Raw genomic sequence first — 15,913 nt, forward strand, 5'->3', positions numbered from 1 at the left:
GGCATTGGTACCCTCTAGTTGTGGCCGTTGACAAAAGCTGATTCTTGCTTGTGGAAGACTTTCGTCAGTTCCTGGGACCCTGTACCCTCCTCACTTCTCAGACTTTCCATTAACTTTGCCTGGAACCCCTTCAGCTTACACACTCCCTCAGTTTCCTTAATGGATGTTTGTTGTGCTCACAGCTGGAAGCCCGCTTTCTTTTCAAGAGAGCTAGCTACCCCAAGGAAAACGTGTGTCTTTTATTCACTGTTGGTTGAAGGGCAGCCCTTTCTGTCTTCACTTTACCTTCTTAAATGCTTCCCGCTTATTGCTCTGGACTATTTTTAGGTTTTCCCCTCGCCCCACATTCCAAGGGAAATAGGACAAGTTCTCCAAGTGGTTCTTTCAAATTTCCTTCACTTGATTTGAGACAAATGGGAAGAATACCTTTCTCTTCCCAATGGGAATTACATAAAACATTTATACTTGCTTCAAAGTTATTAATAATTACCTTCTTCATGCGTGTGGATTATTAGTTGCACAACTTAGCATGTGCTTCATAGATGGTCTTGCCCCCCCATTTGAGTTCCTTGGAACTTATTGGTTTTGGGGATCTCTGCTGCATTTTGACAACAATGAAGGTCTAATTTAACATCTGTCTTCCATACATAAACAGGAGACCCTGTGTATATGAATAGTGTTTCTAAGGGTTCACTATGAGTTACTTGTCTGGAATATTGAGATCATGTTCCCTAAACACCATGACCTGTGTTTCTATGGGTCACTGTTATTGATATTTAACATATTAAAACAGAAATTTTTAAAACGCAAGAGGTTACAAGTAGATGTTCCATTAGACATCAGAGCAATGATAATCATCACATGTCATGTAGCCTCTGGAAAACTCTATTGCTCACTTCTGTGCATCTTGGTGTTATTGTGAAAATAGTTTTGACATCACAAACCTCCTGAAAGGATCTCAGAAATCCCCAGAGGTCCCGGGACCGTACTTTGAGATCTGCCTATCTAGGATGAGGCGGGGCTAAGATTTAGGAAAGAAGCATTGTGTTCAGTGCTTTTAAATGAAAAATTCTGATAATGGTTCTGAGAAGAAAGGATAATGGGGTAGGACAACCCTCGAAGAATGCTTTGAAAATGCTACATCATTGGCATAAATGTATGTTTTCTTCATTCATTACGTAAATACTTACACACTAAGCATTGGAAAAACGGTGGTAGGTAGATAAGACAGAGACCTTGCTCACGTGAAATATGTGTTCTACTTTATAGAGTCAGAAAATAGAGTTAACAAAGACATAAGTTAATTTGAAAATCACGAGACCTGCAAAAGAAAAATATAATTTGGATAAATCATGAATAGGAAAATTTGGGATAGAATTTAAGCTTCAGAAGATGGCAGCAAAAGGCTCCATTTTTTTAAGAAAGATTATGGTGCCATTGCAGGATACATAATTTTTTTAAAGTTATTAATATAGCATGGGAGCAGGAAGCAACAGGCTGACTCTACTGCTCAGAGGGCTCCCAGCCCTAATTCAACTCGGAATTCAGAGCAAGACTTTAGAGGAAACAGGATGGAGAAAGAATTTATGTCATTTGAAATTACAAATGTCCTTGGAAACCAACCTCTGTCAACAAAGCAGAGAAGGAAGGGCACAGACAGAGGATGAACCATCCTCTATCACATGGACTGAGAATGCATTTTGGTACCTATGTTCCAAATGAAAAGTTCTGCCAAGGAATTCACTGCCATTTTTCTACCAACAAGAGCTTCCTTTGACAGACTTCAGATTGGAAGTTATTCAGCAAATTTCACACCTAAATAGATCTTTCATCTCTTATACTAAGTACATAGTCTTCCTGTAGGTGTTATAGGTGTGTATTTGGGAATGTGTTTTATATGGCAGCATTTCTATAATTATTTAAACCATTCTCCTTCATTATTAAAATTAGCTCTGTCTGGGTATCTAATTTAAAATTTGAATTTAGACAGTGACAATAAATCTATTCTCTCCTCTATTCTTAGAAGTTTATATATATTATTTTAACTTCAGACTTATAATAATTGTAGGGGTTTTTTGTTTGTTTGTTTGTTTTGGGTTTTTGTTGTTTTTTGGGGTTTTTTGTTTGTTTTATGAGGAGTGAAATTTTCCTTCATTTGTTTACCCAGAATTATTAATCCATTGTTGGCAAAATATTTTGTCTTTTTATAATAAAAGTCATTGCAATTCATTGCAAAAGAATTTGGGTGGAATATTTGGAGAAGAACTAGTAGGAATACTTTAGTGCTAAAATCAATGAACAGAAGTTTCTTATGTATATATAATATTTGTATAAAATAATTAACAAAAGTTTTAGAACTTATGCAAAGGAGCACGCACCTTCAAAGTAATCACTATAAACTGATGCTATCATTTCCTGAAGTACTTAAATATGGTCTTATTACTTCATGGTCTAACCTAATATAAATATGTCATACTAGTAAATATTGCATATACTTCCACAAATGTTCATAATGCTCACAACATTTAAACTAGCCACATTAGCTGATTTTAAAATTCTATATTCCAAATACAGTAGTATTAACTTGAGCATAAATATTATTTTAATTGTTTTATGTTTCTGTATTAGTCATATGGCTTTTATTTTACCAAAGTATGTCCCTGTTTTGCATGAATGTTGAAGCCACCGTGACTGAACTGTGTAGTAGTCTAAATACTTATTTGCTATATTATAAGGTAATGAAAGGAAGCAAAGAATGACAAAAAAAAAAAAAAAAAATCCTGCCCATATAGAACATATTTTTTTCTTACAAAAACATCATGGATTTTATTTCATCTCTTGAAAGAAAAGAAACCTATTTCTTCTTGGAAAAAAAAAAAATGGTAAAGCCAAAGCTGTGACGTTTCATAGCTGCACCAGCACCAATACCTCTTGGCATTCGTGACCTTCATTTCTTTATTCAAATCACAGCCAATGGCATAAAAATGAAAGTCCTAGGCCAAGTGTAATAAACTTTTCATGATGCCTAGCTTTTGTAAGGCTCCGTATTGAGCCCTCACGACGCACATACATGACTAAGACAGAGGTTAACTCGTTAAATGTTTACAGAAAATATATTTTTCTTAAATTCTGATCATTTCCTCAACCATACTACCAAATCAATAAATGGATTAGAAGTAGAATAAGAATTAATTATTAAAAAACCAACCCTATCTACCTTTTCAGTTAAAAGAAAATAGAAATTATATTTAATAACTCTCTGAAGAGCCAAGGGCTTCATACATTTAAAGGGGGTAGAAGAAATCACAATTGAAAAAGCAAAAGATAAAAATTTTAAACTTTTATATTTCAGGAAATAATTGAAATAAATAGCCAAACTATCAAACACAGATATAGTTTATAGTAGTTCCAAAAGGCATATTATATTACTTCTATTTATTCAAGCTGATAAAAAAAATAGTAATAGGTCCAGTAAGTTAATGGGCAAAAGATTGGAATGGACTTCACAAAAGAGAAGATATAAAAGAGCAATTTGCATAAAAGTATTTCTCTCCACTAGCAATGGAAGAAATGCAAATATACGTAATGACAATATGTATACCCATGAAATTAACCAATTAAAGTTACAAAAAAATTCAGTGTTAGTGATATGTGGTCACTAGAGTACTCTTTAGTCATTGTTCTAGGCACCATGAGTTTTTTAAAAACTCTTACGGAAAACAATTTGGTAATATGCATCATAGACCTTCAAATAATCGTATCGACCGAATAATTGGATTATTACTTTGTCTTAAAAAATAAGTCTTGTGCACCAAAATGATAATTATAGTGCCATTTTAAATGACAAAAATAAAAGCAGCTTAAATGTCAATATAAAAAAAGTGGTTAAGTAAATTATGGTACATCAATGATGGAACATTTAGAACACAGTGTTATCTGCAGCCTGCCATTTTTCAAATCTTCACTTATTAGCTGTGTGTCCAAAGGCAAGTGACGTAACCTCTCTGGGCCATTTTCTTCACCTGTAAAGGGGGGATAAAAATGCTAACTACCTCATGGTTCTCTTGTGAAGGCATTTAATTAATATATGAATAAATTTAAAGCAATACTTGGATCATGGTAAGCATTTAACAAATATTAACTATTGTTATACTTATATAAAAGTTTGTATTTGGCAAGATTGTAATAAAAAATGCATGGAAAAAAGACAAAGTAAATATCGAACAATGAAAACAGACGTCTTCATTTAGTAGAACAATAGGTAATCTTTGACTTTATATTTCTTATATTTTGTAATGATTGTGCTAGTTTAAAAGAGGAGAAATATTGAAACATTTAATTTAGAAAAGAAGGGCATATTGTTCTCATGAGGTTATGAACTTGACAGAGGACTAAAGTTAAAAATAGGAATAACTATTGTTTAGGATAGAATGTATTACTAGCACAAAAAAAGTAGGGAATCGATCCAGCAGAGAACAGAAGAGATACTTAACAGGGAAGGTAGTATTTGGCTAAGGCCTGCTTTAATTAGATTTCAGCTCATGGGGCAATACACTTTGCAAACTGAGGGAACAATGAAGCCAAAGGCAAGAATATGAAAGGAATGATTGTGGACGAGTCACTTGGATGGGTTGGAAAGGACAAAAATTGAAATGGCTATTTGGAATCCATAGTGGAAAGTCTTAAATGACATGTTGTAAACTTGGACCACTTCTGAGATCAGCTGGGTCTGTTCAGTTTTTTATTATCCAACACCTATCTATAGAATGATAGATGAGGTTTAACTCTTATTGACATATTGTATTCTACCTAAAGATATTAAACCATAAAATAAACAATATTAACCCCTTTGTTCTTCTCCATGCATCAGCTTCTCAGAGCACTTGCTTACAGTAGTAGCTAAGATCCTTTGGGGTCTGCCTGCACCCCCCCTTCCCAAGCCCTCTCTTTGTGTTTACCTATACCTGATGGTCTACCATCTATCTCCTGAACAAATATTCCTTCCCATATTTCCAACTTTGGTCAAGAAAATCCTCTGCCCATCTACTTGTCTTTTTCACTGCAATGTAATATCCACACCCTGCTCCGTTTGTAGTTCCGCCTCTGCCAGGGCAGTCTTCTGTAATTCTCTGTGCTTGTCCTCTCCAAGTCACGCAAATCTGCTCTTTATGTGCTCCCTTGAGACGAAGATCAATATTCTTCCATGTTTCCCATATTAATTTTTGCTCCAAAAGACTCATTAGAGCTGATGGTCTGGCTAGATCTTATTTTCAGGGAAACACGGTTTCCTTGAAATATTTTTTTTTGGCCTGGTGTTTATTTTTAAGAGTTACCAGTAGGTTTGGGTTTAGGATTCAATTGTGATGCCTCTTGGTATCTTCTATGTATAATTTTTTACACCGTCAGTTGTCGGCTGATTTTTTTTAATGCTTATTTTTTTTTATTAAATCAATGAACTACTAAACAACACTCTGGATACACAAGAAGACCTCATTTAATGTATTCTATTCTGTTTCTGCTCAGGTCTGTCAGGAAACAGACTTAATTTTCTTATTAAACCCATGTGATTTTCAGATGTTATTAGTGTTTTTGAAATTCATATAAAAAGTTTTAGATTTAGCAATCATTTCCAAATACCATAACCAAATCATTTTTTTTAAATTTGGCCTAAGGTTATTTCTCCTTATATAGTTTTTAGATATAAACCAAAATAATGAGATCTATATTTAGCACAATACTGGATTTAAATGCATTGGATAATATTTACCATCTTAAGCAGCTCATTTGGAGACAGTTAAATTTAGCTTCAGTTTTTCAACTAACAAAGAAAGATGTATAGAAAAACCAAGAAAGAGATCCAGTTTTCAATGGGAGGGTGCTCAGTGAAAGGCCTCTGTGATGAATGTACGAAGAAGCAAAATTGAGACTTGCGTCTGATCACTTTTCTTCAATGCTGGTTTGAGTATAAACATACACATGAAATAATTGTAATTTCAACTCAGTTTTTATGTTAAAAATAGCACTGAGTAGGATTTTCAAATGACAATGTTCAGAGATTGGCAAGGGTGCAGTAAATGAGCACCTTCCTATATCGCTCGTGGGAGTGTTGATTAGTTCCACATCTTTGCAGTATAATTTACTACATATTGACAGAAGCCTTAAAAATGTACTCTTTAACATAGCCATCCTTCTTCTAGGAAATAACCCTGGGTATGCACACAAATGTGGCTATCAAGATACTTACCACTGCATGATTGGCATAGTGAAAAATTGGAAAATGTCAGCATGTTTCATAATTGTATAATGACTGATACAAATAATTAAGGTCACACATTGCCACCACATGATGTTCCGGGAAAGTAGTTTTTGACATGGAATAATGTTCATGGTATGGTCAATTCCAATGAACAGACCAAAAACTACTTCCTGAAAAACAAAAATGTGCCTGCCACTAGTTACAGACTCTGGAGGTGACAGCTGACACCGAAGTGGCAAGAAACAGACCACAACCACAACCCGATGAATTCCAGGTACTGCTAAGGGCTACAAAGATAAAATAGGATGAGGGAGAGAGATGAACTGGGAGGCTGGGGAAGGTCTGTCTAGACTGGTTAGGAAAGGCCTCTCTACAGAGGTGCTATTTGAATCGTCCCCTGAATGAGGCAGGAGCACTTAAATTTGGGAAGAACATTCTAAGCGGAAGAAACAGCAGTGCAAAGGCCTTAGGACAAGAATGAGCTTATGATGTCTGGAAATACATGTATCAGAATGCTAACTAATAATGGCTATTTCCTACTGGTGAGATTACAGATTCGTTTCTATTTTATTTGCTTACCTATAATATGCTCTTCTTCTGTAATTGACAGGGATTAATTTAAGAAAAGGTAATGTAATCATAACAAATGCCACTTTTATCTAAGTGCTTTAGGTGGCAGTTTCCCAAAATGATTGCGTACAGTAACAAAGATAAGGCCTTAATCTGAAAACAAGTAGGGTGTGCTTTGCCAGCTGCACGATTAAAACAGCCGATTTTATAGATCTTTCTTACCATGTTTCCCCAAAAATAAAACCTAGCCGGACCATCAACTCTAATGTGTCTTTTGGAGCAAAAATTAATATAAGACCCAGTGTTTTGTTATGTTATGTTATGTTATGTTATGTTATGTTATGTTATGTTATGTTATGTTATGTTATATTGTATTATATTATATTATATTATATTATATTATATTATATTATATTATATTATATTATATTATACTATATAAGACCCGGTCTTATATTAAAATAAGACCGGGTCTTATATTAATTTTTGCTCCAAAAGACGCCTTAGAGCTGATGGTCCGGCTAGGTCTTATTTTCGGGGAAACACGGTATCTTGACTTGCTGTGTTTTTTTTAATTGGGAAGTAATTCATTTAACCTGGGTAAGATAATCTACGGAAGCATAAGGATAGTTTAAAGTTGCACATTTGCTAAAGACATTAGATCTAAACTAACATGATGGGCCTGCACAGGTTGGAATACATTTATTTTGGCTCAAAGTTACGATAAATGAAATGCAGCCCACTTAGTGCTAAAATCAAGGAGGACTGGGGCAGCAATCCTTACACATGACTTTCCATAACACAAATCCACATTTAGATGCAAACATGCTATACATGATCTTATGTACAGGCCTCATATATAGCACCGAGTGCCAAGGAGGAAAAATAAGTCATCTGCTTTCTATTGATTCTGTAGGGAGCAACTCACTGAATCATCACATTTCTTCCCAGTGAAATAAGAACTTTGGTCTTTGGTTCATTTTCTGATAAGAGGTTAATAAATGATCCAAGGGAAAATACACATTTGAAATCATGCTGTATAGCTATTCTCAGTTTCTTTTTATTTAAGTCAATTTGATTTAATCTCCAAACATTGACTGTTTGCTGTGGCAGCAGAGAAATGTGATTAGAACCACACAGCTGGTTAATTCACTAAAGATGCAGAAGTTCTATGGAAAAAGGAGCTATTCTTTTGCAAATAATGAAAAGTTAACAATTCAAACATTCTTTGGCAAAAGAAGGAAGAGACTTTGAACTCTACTGGGCTAAATTTTTATGAGCAGTTGCCCCACAAAATTGAAATTAAGTATGTGTGGGATTTGGATTAAGCACACCTTTGGGGATATAGAAAGAAGGCTGAATGTTTGGGTGCAAGACCAGGGTCAAAAATCACTTTCTGCAAAATTTTGCTTGAGTTTGGCTTTGCCAAAGGGATTTTTAGGATTTATCTGATCTCTGAAGCTCTATCAGACTTTACCTTCTAATGAAAAGCAGGATAGATTTAGTTATAATTGGCTCTCTGAGTTGAAACTGTAATTGAAATTGAGGTTTGTAAGAATATAGATATTAAACATTTCAGTCTACTCAATTTTCTTTCAGATGTATCTATTATAACAAAACATGTTTTTAAACTTCTCTGAAGCTATTGAATCTATAGTTTAAAGCAGTTTATAAAACAGATAGTTCTTTGTGCTTTCTATAGACAAAGTCTTCATAGGACAGATAATAAAGAGTACTGGTTTGCTTGGATTACATGTAAATCAAATAAAAATGCATCAGACTAACATCTTGAATATTAGAAGAGACAAAGCATTTGGTATTATTTGGAAGTGCTAATAGGGGTCATTACAGTGATTACATTTATAAATGAAAAGGTTTGCCCTTTAGAGGGCACAATAAAAATATGGTATTCTTAAAATAAGGGAAATTTCATAAAAATCATAGAATTGTTAAATAAACTGACTATTTGGATCTATTTTTACACAATTTGGTGGGGAAAGTTAAGATTCAAAAACCAATTATAAGTTATCCCATAAAATTTACCAAGAATTTATCAGACTAATTGGAAAACATGAAAAGAAAAGCAAGTTACATGTTTATACCTTCCTTTTAGGTTTGCCTTCAAAAGGGAGTATTTTAAACACACATGCCAAATTGAATTTTCCTTTAAAAAATCTAAATATAATGAGATGGTCTGCCAATTGCAAAGTTGTTCAGGTCTTGGAAGATTGTACAATGATATGTTTTTTTCTTTTTATACAATTAAGATATAATTGACATATACATTAATTTCAGGTCTACAACATAGTGATTTGATATAGGTATATATTATGAAATGATCACCATAATAAGTCTAGTTAACATCCATTACCCCACATAGTTAGAATTTTTTGTGTGTGATGAGAACTTGTAAGAACATTTTGAAAGATAGAAGAGAACCTCAAACTCAAATAAGATATATAACATTTACTTAAAAAGTTGATAAAGCTCAAATACACTATTTTAAACTGCAAGTTGTCAAGGTATTTTGGAACATTTCAATAAAACAGATGCGAAACTACGGATTCTCTTTTGAACTATTGTAATTATTATCGTCACATTCATTTGTTAAGGAGCTAAGGGAAAATGTAGATAAAATTATTAGAATATAAATAAAAGCAGTAAAGTCTATTAGTAAAATCAAGATAAATTATTCTCACATCTAGAATTATATTGTAACAAAAAGTTTTCCTAGGTCAAGTGCAATACGTCTCTAAGTTCTAAAAGACAGTGAATGACCAAGGATGCTATTGGGTTGTGGGGAGCCCTCCCAACCCTTAGGACAACTCACATGCATTCCATGACTTGGGACTTGAGAAATGCCCTAAAAACCATTGCATTGGTGTCAAACAGTGGACCAAATATTAGTAAAGGGTAGCTTGTTTTCTATTCCTATAAGAAGTAACTTTAAATCTACATTCTGGTAATAAGTCCCTGTATCCCATTGGGTCCTTTGGTGCATTTCCTGGGAGGCATGAACAGGACTTTAGAGACTAATGCTCTCAGGTGTTTTCGTGCTTTAAAATTTATATGATCTAAGATCAGGTTACAATAACCCTTCAGTCCACGACTGATTCATTAGGCTCTGATCCAAATAATGTTAATTATTCATCTGACTAACATTCCTTCTGTAATTAATGATCAACTCTGCCTTAATATGAATACTTTAGCCATTTAACATACTCACATTAATCCTTTGGTCTCTGGGGAAGAAAAATAAAGGTACTTGACTGACTATTTTGTATGTAAACATTTGCCTAAGCATTCTCCCCATGTTTAAAGTATTTGGGGATATATATGCTAACTTTTTATTTAGAAAAAAAGACATTACTAATGAAAACGTATCACCCATAGAGTATTAACATACTGAAAGCTGCACTGAAAGAAAGTGCTTTGGGATAAATCTTAGGAATTATCATAAAATCTCCAACCTGAGATGTGTGTAATTAAAATAGTAAATCACAGTCTGTTAAACACACTGCCTGACAAGTCTGAGAATCCTATAGTATGACTATGCTGTCAGAGCTGAGAGACTGACACTCAACTCGTTGAACTTTGTGATTCAACTTAATATGGTTAAATAAATTATATTTCTACAAATTTCCTTTTCAGTTTGCCATTAAGATAGGCAGTGGTGGGTGCATATAGAGATCTGCAGAGTAAATGTGCCTTAATGTTTGGTAGAGAAAAGGTAAGAGTGCTTCATTATTTGGTAACCTTGGGTAGATTTCTTTTAAATTACCTTTTTGAACTTGATAGTTTGTGTTCCACAGTGCTGTAGGTGCCTATTCTTGGTCAAAATTCCATGACATTTTACATAAGCCTAAAACATTATACATTTCTAGAGATGTACCTGATTGATTTAATGGCTATTAGATAAAAAATCTTACCTTAAACACTTTTCAATTTGAGTACGACTTCCATTTTGAGTGCACCTCAAACAGTTTCCCACCCATCACCGGGACCATTCCTCCCACCCTTCCATCTATTTCCTTTTCTATGAGGGTCATAGGAAGTCTCAGGTAACATGTCGCTGCATGTAATACTCAGCTGCAGAAAGGGTAGAACTGAACTCTTCCCTTAATATTTAGTAGTTTTTATTGCTCAGCCAATGTTAAATCTAACCTACCAGTTTAAGGAGATCCATTATTTTATGAAGTTAATCCCCCAAGTAGAAAATGATTTACTTGATAATTTGAGGCAAAATGATCTAGATATTTAAAAATAGTGCCCATGGAGAGGAAGGATGTCTTCTACCAAGCATGTACATATATGTATATGTATATGTATATACATATACATATACATACATATATATATATATATATATATATATATATATATATATATATATATGCTTTCACTTTGGGGGGAAAACATCTGAAAAATTCCCAGAAATATTAAAGAAGAGCAGCTGTCATCTTAGGAAGCCCCTTTTGAACTATATAAGAAACCAATATAAAAACTAAGACTGTATCAGTTCTGGAGATGGCAACCAAATGAAGGGTATTGCCAGGTCCTTTCAAGAGCGATCCCACCAGAGGGAGAGAAGGAAAATAACCTGTGGGAACACATATGCACACCCACATGTACGCAGACAGCTATGTAAACACTGACCCATGATAATCCACTCAATGTTCTTCCACATATGTGTATGTTTGGATACCTCTGAGTGTGCTCATTGCTAAGTTTAGCTATATATTTTATATGGTCTATTCATTTAGTCGTTTTTCTATATCAACAACTTATACAAAACTCTCCACTCTGAAACATACAGACCAAAGCTCAAGAACATAGACCATTCACAGTGAATAGGCCGCATACACTTTTGTTTCTACCAGCTGAGTTGTCTTGACTGAGATTCATTTTTATTTGTACCAAACCTGTAATTATAAACATTGCAAAAAATATAAGTGCAACAAGGAAGAAATTTGCTGTGCCTGTGAAAATTCAATTTAAAAGTTTTAAAACATTTTGAGAAAGGGAATCATTGAAAAATGCTTTTGAATTTGGTGTGGGCAAGAAAGTTGTTTGAGATTAGGGAGGAAAATATTAACATTCTAGCGAGATTCTGCCCTCTTCTTTCTTTATGAGTGTCTGAGTTCTCAGTCCATTAAAAAATGGGTCCAGTAATTAATTATACTTATATTAGGTTGGTGCAAAAGTAATTGCGGTTTTTGTCATTGTTTTAAACCTTTTAAACCACAAGTTTTTGCACTAACCTAATAGATACAAGAGAGACAGTGATAAGCTCCATAAGCAGATCAATTTCTAAAGGTGAAGACTTGGCTCTATATCAAAAGATCAATTAAAAGGTGCATGTTTGTATGTTTTACGTTAAAATAAAAATTTTAAGGTGTGTATACATCGTGTTTTCATGACTCGCACTTAACTGCATTTTTCAATTAACCAATTACCTGTATTAGTCTGGATCTTGTCATAGAAAAGTGGTACTGATATAACTACTTATGTTGGTCTCACTGCACAAAGTACTTGAGTCACCTTGCAAAAAACCCTATGCTTTTGTAAAACTACATAAAATCTTATATATGTAAAATGTACATAGATGTTATAAAAAAGTATAAAGCCAAACCTGAGATTTTTAAGGGGGAAAAAAAGTCAGAATACTTGTCTGTTTTATTTAGTTCTGGGATGTGTTGCTTTAGTTTCCTACAAAGAAATTGATCATAAGAGTCATAGCATCCAAATTAAAATAAAAAACATTAAATTAATTAAAAAGAACAGAAAACTGAAAACAGACAAATTGTTCAGGCAAAGCACAGCTTTCCCTGATAGTGAGAAAAATCTGATAAATAGGGCAATCTGGCTTGGTTGTTTGGATACTAAAATATAGCTGAAATAAAATATATTTCTAAAGTGCTTAAAAAACTAAAAGGACTTTGTTCCACAGCAGTATTTCAGCGTAAATTCCAAGATAACCTTATAGTATTAGCAGCTCATTTTTGAGCACTTACCCATCTCCAGGAAAAGCTCACAGCATACGTGATTACCTCATCATTCTCTCTGCCATCAGAGAGGGTAGGTGGTATCACTAGTGCCATTTTAAGGACAAGAATCTGAGACCCATAGGCCATGTTTGTAGGGCTAGCTAGCAGAATCCAGGATTCCACGCCCTGTCCCAGGATAAGGCTGAAAGTACACCTCAAGTATTTTTAGTTCATACCTGTGATCGTCACCCTTGGACAACTTCCCTGAGTTGCTTTTGCCTGCAGCTGTAATCAAACCTGCCGGCACATGAGCATCATCTGGGCAGTTTAAAAAAATATTCTTTGGCTTCACACCCCCAACCCTCACCAGAAATTCTGATTCAACTGCCTTGGAGAGGAACTTGACATCAGCATTTTGTTTTTTTTTTAATTAAAATGAATTGGGGTGACAATGGTTAGTAAAATTACATAGGTTTCAAGTGTACAATTCTGTAATACGTCATCTATACATCACATTGTGTGTTCACCACCCAGAGTCAGTTTTCCTTCCATCACCGTATACTTGACCCCCTTTAGCATTTTTCAAAATCCCCTTAGGTTGAGGACATGTGGAGGTGAGGAAAGGACTCCTTAATTCTTAGTGATAAATGATGCTTTGCAAAATAAATGTCTTGATTCTCAACTTCTGGGCTTACTGTCATCTTGGGACGTGACATAATCCTTCTTCCCCTCCTTTCTCCATCACCTGTCTGCCCCCACACAGAGATGACTGGACTAAGACAACTGACACTGTATCAGTCTTATGTCTTCCTTTGTGGTAGGCAAGGCCGATATCTAGAAACAGTTTTCTCAGAACCACCTTTCATCTGGCTTGGATTCACTGGGGGAGGACCCAGAGGAAAGGGAGGGGAAAGCTGCCTGTCACAAATCTTCTCTTCCTCCTCCCCACGCTGCATCTCAGGCCTGCTCTTAAATACACTGCGGATTGGGCGATTGTACCATGGCCTATTCTGCTGCTGATCAGCATGCCCTTAGTTTTGGCACCTCTCATTATAATTGAGGTACTTATAACACCTCACTTTCCAGCTTTATGGCTTCTGCCACAATTCCAGAACACAAAAAGTTTCATGTACCAACCCATTACATTAATTTTTAGTCAACCTTGAAGACTTTTCTGTTTATCCATTGCTGTGTAACAAACCACCCCAAAACTTGGTGGCAGAAGACACCACCTTTCCTTATACTCTCAGATTCAATGGGTAAGGGGTTTGGACAAGGATGATTTATCTCTGCTCTACCGTGTAGGGACCTCGGCTGAGGAGGTTCAGACAGAGGCAGGTGATTTAAATGGTGGTAGGTGGGGATCCTCTGGCATTTTCTTCACTCCTATATTTGGTGCCTGGGCTAAAAGGACTTGAAGGCAGCAAGTCCTGGCAGCAGCTGGGACTGTCACTGGTGTATCTTACACATGGGCTCCCTACGGGGCCTGGGCTTCCTCACACTTGCACAGCTTCGCCTAATATGGCAGCTCGGGGCTCTGAGAGTGAACGTTCTACCTGACCTCCAATGGCCTGCCAGCTTCCTGGTCTCCTCTGACCTAGCCTTGGACAGTCACTTTGGGTCACTTCTGTTGAACTTTATAGGTTGAAGCCCACACAAACCTGCTCAGAGTCAAGAGGAGGAGCCAAAACCCACAAGTACCTTTTAGACGCAAGGATAAAATCTATCTTTATGGCTCCCACAAAGTATATAATACTTAATTAAATTATTTAAATATGCCTTGAATGAGCTAGTATAGCCAGTGCGCTATACAGTTTATAATGATTTTAACATCTATTGGAAGATAATCGAACCATATTCTTTAACGTGCACTTTGCTTAGCAAGCAAGATGTCTAAGTGAGCTTCTTTGGGGTGGTCAGAGCAGAATATGTACAGAGAAGCTATCCCCACTATACTTGACTCCCAAACCAATTTTTCTTAAGTGTGTAACATTGGTTATGAACAGGATCTGGGTAAAAAATGTGGTTCTAATCGATCTAGAGACTAACCGAAAGCCAGTGTTCTGTGGTATTGTTACTTTGATAAATAGAGAAAGTTCTGGGTTTTCTGGGTAATTTTTAAGCTTTCATTTCATTTTCATGGAAGAAGTTACAATTACAGGGCACCTCAATAATCTTTTCAGGATGTCTCACTCCTGGGTTTCATACAAAAATGCACCCCTTACCAATGGGGATACTTTCTGGGAAATGTGTTGTTAGGTGATTTTGTGGCGTGAACAACATAAGAGTACACTTATACCAACCTAGATTGTCTAGCCTCCTACTCACCTAGGCTGTATGGTTGATAGTCTATTGCTCCTAGGCTACAAGACTGTACAGCATGTGACTGTACTGAATACTGTACACAATTGTAACAAAATGTTAAGCATTTGTGTATCTGAACATATCTAAACATAGGAAAGGTACAGTCAAAAAAACAATGCTATAAAAAAATGGTACACCTGCATAGAGCACTTACCATGCATGGAGCTTGCAGGATGGGAAGGTGCTTTGGGTGAGTCAGTGAGTGGGTAGTGAGTGAATGTGAAGGCCCGGGACGTGACTGTCCCCTGCTAGAGACTTTGGAAACACTGTCCCACTAGCCCTCCCCTTGCTTCCTTCTGATAGGGTCAGCAATAGAATATTGAAGCTGCCAATTCTGTTCCATAAATAGGACTGTAGACTGGATCGATTAGAAATGTCAAGGAGAAACTGTCTGGGTAAGAAGTGGAGCACTAGTGACTGTCAGGAAAGAGTGAAAAGTGGCCTGAGGATCAGTAGGAACAAGAAACCAAGATGGAGAGAGAAAGGAGTGTAGGGGTTGTCATGGCAGTGTGGTTTTGGCTATGGCATGTTGCAGCAGTGGTCAGATTAAGGACTTCTGTGGTATTCTTTAAAAAAAAAAAAAAAAGATGTTTAACATGGAAAGGGTGTAGAACTGAGGACCTAATATTTTGACTTTGGAAGTTTATTTTTCATTCCACTGACCCTATGTGGCCCAGAGGGCTCTCTCTGGCAATGAAGTGATGGAAGAAATAAAACTTACTGAAAATATGTCCAA

This window comes from Rhinolophus sinicus, chromosome 4 (assembly GCF_057876585.1).
Source record: "Rhinolophus sinicus isolate RSI-liver-muscle chromosome 4, RSI-T2T, whole genome shotgun sequence".
NCBI lineage: Eukaryota > Metazoa > Chordata > Mammalia > Chiroptera > Rhinolophidae > Rhinolophus > Rhinolophus sinicus.